The sequence below is a fragment of the Argentina silus genome (genome assembly GCF_951799395.1).
Source record: "Argentina silus genome assembly, chromosome: 18".
Classification (NCBI taxonomy): domain Eukaryota; kingdom Metazoa; phylum Chordata; class Actinopteri; order Argentiniformes; family Argentinidae; genus Argentina; species Argentina silus.
In genome coordinates, this window is record NC_139672.1 from 17,487,665 (window position 1) to 17,493,739 (window position 6,075).

The following is a 6,075-nucleotide window of genomic DNA, read 5'->3' on the forward strand; positions in this document are numbered from 1 at the left end:
CAATAAAGTAGTTTGTTAAAAGAATGTCTCTGTAGGGGAGATAATCCTTCACAGAGATATTAACTAAATGACAGAAAGCCAAGAAACAAAGCCATAGCATGTTTACTTTAATCTACTGAATTAATCTACTGACAACAGTATATATTTTTAAATAGTTTAAAAGTTGTATAATAATGAATAAAGATGAATAAAATAGCTCTGCCGTTCCCTTTCTTCTGCATCCAACTGACGTATTTCAACAGGAGTTACCAGATGAACATTGAATGGTAGAGAATGAGGCGAAACACAACTCACAAAAAGAAGTGCTGAAACTTCAGAGGAACAATATTGGGCCCCGGGCCTCAGGGAGGCTGGAGGAGGGAGACATCAGAGGACAGGCTCACTGTCACTATTCCTCATCCCATTACAATGAGCCCGTCCTCTGATTTATACCGCCAACAGCCTTCCCTGACACCAAACTATGCTGTCCATTATTATGCTATCCAACTATGCTATCCATTATTATGCTATCCAACTATGCTGTCCATTATTATGCTATCCAACTATGCTATCCATTATTATGCTATCCAACTATGCTAACCATTATTATGCTATCCAACTATGCTGTCCATTAACTACGGATTGAGCCCATGGTTTCTCTCTGGGAGTCATCCGTTGACTGACAGCGGAGACGAGGGTCTGTCCGTGTCCGTTTCATGTGTTCTGGCAATTCTTTACGGACCAAAAAAGTTCGAAGGAGTTTAACTTTCCACCGTCCGTTCATTCGTTCGGACAATTAGAAAAAAAACGTTTCATATTGAGTTGCTGGGTTGTAATGTTCAGTTGGTAGGTTATTTCAAAAGTCGCTCCAGAATTCCACGGATCAAATCGGATAGTGATTTCATAGGTATACGTTTTTATCGGTTTTCTGATAGTTGTGGTCCGGGTCTTAACTCGTTTAGTGCCAAGGGTTTGGGTTTGAGTCAAAAAAAAAAAAAAAAAGAAGCTTTTTCCTAAATCCTGATGCTTCATTTTTGTAGCCAATCAGAGTGTTGTTGCTAGGTAAACACCACATAGAACACTTGGAACTCTGGGTGGTGAGGGTTCCGGAACTCTTTGGCGGTTGGTGATTTAAGCGGTAACCATGGAGTAGACAGTCGTAGGGCTCGGACCCACGACCGCGTCATCCTTTATCTCCTCATAAACAGGGTTGACCACTTTCTCTTCATCTACTGCATGATCGCTTATTTTAGAACTTCTCCTTTTTGAGCAATACTTTATCAGCACGATGATCATCATCACGGACACTCCTGCAACGACAATACAGACAGGAACTTTCCAGTCAGCTCTATTAGCTTTTGCTTGTTCGTTACCAGTTGAAATGGGAACTTTGGTTGTAGTTCTGTCCATCATCTCTTTGCCTTCATTACCAGTTGAAATGGGAACTTTGGTTGTAGTTCTGTCCATCATCTCTTTGCCTTCATTACCAGTTGAAATGGGAACTTTGGTTGTAGTTATGTCCATCATCTCTTTGCCTTCGTTACCAGTTGAAATGGGAACTTTGATTGTAGTTCTGTCCATCTTCTCTTTGCCTTTGTTACCAGTTGAAATGGGAACTTTGGTTGTAGTTCTGTCCATCATCTCTTTGTCTTTCTCGTCTTTGCCTCCGGGATCCTCTTTGTCTTCGCGGTCTACTTTGTCTTTGTCTTCGCGGCCTACTTTGTCTTTGTCTTCGCGGTCTACTTTGTCTTTGTCTTTGCGGTCGTCTTTGTCTTTGTCTTTGCGGTCGTCTTTGTCTTTGTCTTTGCGGTCGTCTTTGTCTTTGTCTTTGCGGTCGTCTTTGTCTTTGCGGTCGTCTTTGCCTTTGTCTTTGTCTTTGCCTTTGTCTTTGTCTTTGTCTTTGCGGTCGTCTTTGTCTTTATCTTTGCGGTCGTCTTTGTCTTTGTCTTTGCGGTCGTCTTTGTCTTTGTCTTTGCGGTCGTCTTTGTCTTTGTCTTTGTCTTTGTCTTTGCCTTTGCCTTTGTCTTTGTCTTTGTCTTTGCGGTCGTCTTTGTCTTTGTCTTTGCGGTCGTCTTTGCCTTTGTCTTTGTCTTTGTCTTTGTCTTTGTCTTTGCCTTTGCCTTTGTCTTTGTCTTTGCGGTCGTCTTTGTCTTTGCGGTCGTCTTTGCCTCCACGGGCGTCTTCTTCCTCGTCGTCTTCTTCCTCGTCGTCTTCTTCCTCGTCTTCCTCATTGCTGTCTCTCTTCCCTCTCTTGTTTTTATTCCTGGGTATGTTGGGCTGCGCTGGGACCATAGAGTTATATGTGGTAGGGCTGTCTTTCTCAGGGTGGGCTGGGACCATAGAGTTATATGTGGTAGGGCTGTCTTTCTCAGGGTGGGCTGGGACCATAGAGTTATATGTGGTAGAGCTGTCTTTCTCAGGGTGGGCTGGGACCATAGAGTTATATGTGGTAGGGCTGTCTTTCTCAGGGTGGGCTGGGACCATAGAGTTATATGTGGTAGGGCTGTCTTTCTCAGGGTGGGCTGGGACCATAGTCTCAGTCATGGTCGGGACCGTTTCTTCTGTCTCTGTTGTCAAAGTCAGCTGTCCCATTGGTCTTCCATTGCAGAGGTACTCCCCGGTGTCTGTGTCTGTCACTCCTGTTATGACCAGAGAACTGTCAGCGAGTGAACCGTAACGTTGTTGGGGATCATCCACGTGTCTTATGTGAACTCCATCTTGAATAGTGAGAAGGTCAACTCTTTCTCCATCGATGAGCCTGCTCCAGGTCGTGCTACCGCCCACAGCGTGACCGCACCTCAGGGTAGCTGTTAGTTCCTCAGCTACAGTCACAGTCAGCTCTGTCATAAGACATAAACAAAGAGCAACCATCAATCAAACATTTGGAAACATCCAGGAAACTGTTTTGAATGTATATAGTTGTAGATTCCTCCAATACTGACTGAATACTGTCATTACTTAAACTCCTAGTTATAACTTCTTAAACAAAAAATGCATAACGTTTGGACACAATTAATATGCACTTACCTGCGTAGGCATTGCAGAGACACCCAAAGAGCAGAAAGGAGAGATAAAGGAACATGTCTTCTCTGTGTTACGGTCAGTGTGAACTGAGGTAAAACTGCAGTGACACTTTCATCATCTACAGAACATGAGGAACTGACGATTCTGAGAAGGGCGGATCTGACATTTGCGGATGTGGCACACGCACACACACACAAAAAACACACACACACACACACACACACACAGCCAAACCACTCATCTCGTTGAATCTAATATTGAATGAATCTATGAACACATAACAATGTATTACCAGCACCAGCGCACATAATGTTTAATATAGTATGAAAATATACAATTTCAAAGATGTTACATGAATCTAAGAGAGGAATCAGCAACAGCAACATGATCTTCCTTTTTCATCCAAATGACATTATTTAGCAGATGATGCTGTGTTGTCATTTCCTGTGGTTTGTGGGTTCTTGGCCAGTGAGTCGACGTTCTCCTTTGTCTCCTGAAGATCGCTGTGTCCAGTGAGTGGAGGCGTCACACAGGAGTACAGAGGGTCAACCTGGTCAGGTGAACCTTCACCCAGAACCTCTGGAGCTTTAGCCAAGTGGTACAGATCATTGTGTCCAGTTTGTGAAAACGTCACAGAGGAGTACAGGGGATCAAGAAGTATAGGTGGACCATCACCCTGCAAGACTGGAGCGTTAGCCAAGTAGTACACACTCTGACCACTAGGGGCCACTATCAGTCTGTCTTCCTTTATCTCTTCATAGACAGGGTCCACCAACTCCTCTCCCTCCCCTGCACCATCTCTTCTTTTAGAACAATATCTCCAGGTTAAGATGCTCATCAGCATGGCGCCTGCTCCAACGACCAGACCAACAGGAACTTTCCAGTAATAATCTGTATATCTGTCCATCTTCCCTACTTCATCGTGTTCTCTCTCTCTGGGGGGCTCTTTTGTTTTCACAATCAGAAAAACTATTCGTCTCCCATTACATTGGTACTCCCCACGGTCTGATAATGTCACTCCTCTTATGGTCAATGAGTTGTCAGCTGTTGAACCGTAACGTCTTTGTGGATCATCAATGTTTATTGTCTCTTTGCCATCTTGAATAGTGAGAATGTTTACTGTCTTCCTAATATTGTAATCAGATCTGCTCCATGTCACTGTTTCCCCCTCCACAGCGTGATCACACCTCAGAACAGCTGTTTGCCTCTCAAATATAGTCTGGTTGGTTATCTCTGTCATAAGACAAATAAAAAGTCACTATCATCATCTCAAAGTCTGAAAACATCCAGACAACTTTGTTATCTTTATATATAATATTATATACTGTAGATTTTACTCCAAATAATTATCCAATAATATCATCAATATGATAGTGACTCGACCTTCAACAACTGGAGTCAGAACATCTTCATACTTTTGGACACAATAAATAATAACTATTCTTACCTGCGTAGGCATTGCAGAGACACCCAAAGAGCAGAAAGGAGAGATAAAGGAACATGTCTTCTCTGTGTGACGGTCAGTGTGAACTGAGGTAAAACTGCGGTGACACTTTCATCATCTACAGAACATGAGGAACTGACGATTCTGAGAAGGCGTCCACCACACATGCTGTTCATGATGTGCACACACACACTGTACACACACACACACACACACACACACAGACACAGACACAGACACAGACACAGACACAGACACAGACACACACACACACACACACACACACACACACACACACACACACACACACACACAGACACAGACACACACACACACACACACACACACACACACACACACAGACACAGACACAGACACACACACACACACACACACACACACACACACACACACACTCCCTTGCGTTGGTGTGATGATCTACTTTAACTATTGACCACAACAGCCAGCGGTGAGGAAGAGATGCTACAGGTGGAGAGATCCTCTGTCTTTATTTTCATTTGACTTCCAGGCTTCCACACATACATTGTACACATTAGTACATGTTACAGCCCATCATCCAACATATGATGGAGATTATCATTACATAAACACACAGACAGCTGACAGAGGGCATTCTCCACATTCCGAACCTTTATAGTCATTTATGTATTCATAGAACCGAAGCAAAACAGATTATTAGTCAATGTAACGCTAGAAAATAAACATAGAAAAATATACTTTCAATCCTTCAGGCTTGCATTGTATAGAGCCTACGGTGCCCACTACACAGTCCATCATACAACATGAAATAGAGATGATATATGAAGGTCTATTCCTATCTTCTGTACCACAGAAACAAAGACAGTAGATGAGTTGAGCTGAAATGACCTTGGTCATGACCCTGGTCGTCACTATGGGGTCATAGTGGGTAGAAATGGGGCCACAACTGTTTTGGCTCCATGTCTGAATCCGTTCAGGGTACAGAAATCTACCTCTGTGCAGAATTTGGTGAATCTATTACAAAATAGTCCTTCTGAAAATGAAAGGTTAGTAAAATAGTGGTTGGGTTGGTGGCCATTTTGTAAGATTATCCAATAATATCATCAATTTGATAGTGTCAATTATATGTCATGCATAAACACACAAAGAGCTGATTGGGGGAATTTGCCACACTTATGACACAATAAAATGAAACAAAAATTAATACAAATTCTAATATAAACGAATCAAAGCAAATAGAACTTAAAACAAAAGGGGGTTTTAGACGGCGGTTGTGACCCCAGTGTCTTCAGTGGTGGTTGGGGCCGTAGCTGCATGTCTTCTCTGGGACCAATGTCTCACTGTGAAGATGATGATGAACACAACAACCCCAAAACTACTCACCAGACCAACACGCACTTTCCAGTGGTCTGTGGGACTTCCTGTCTCTTCTCCTCTTCCATTTCCTGTTGCTGAGGAAACTCTGGTGGTTCTGTCCATCTTCCCTCCTTCATCGTGTTCTCCCTCTCTGGGGGGCTCGGTTGGGACCATAGACACAGGCTTGTCTCTCTCAATCTCTCCTGCATCACTTCCTGGTGTGGTTGGTTCTCTCTCTCTGGGGGGCTCGGTTGGGACCATAGACACAGGCT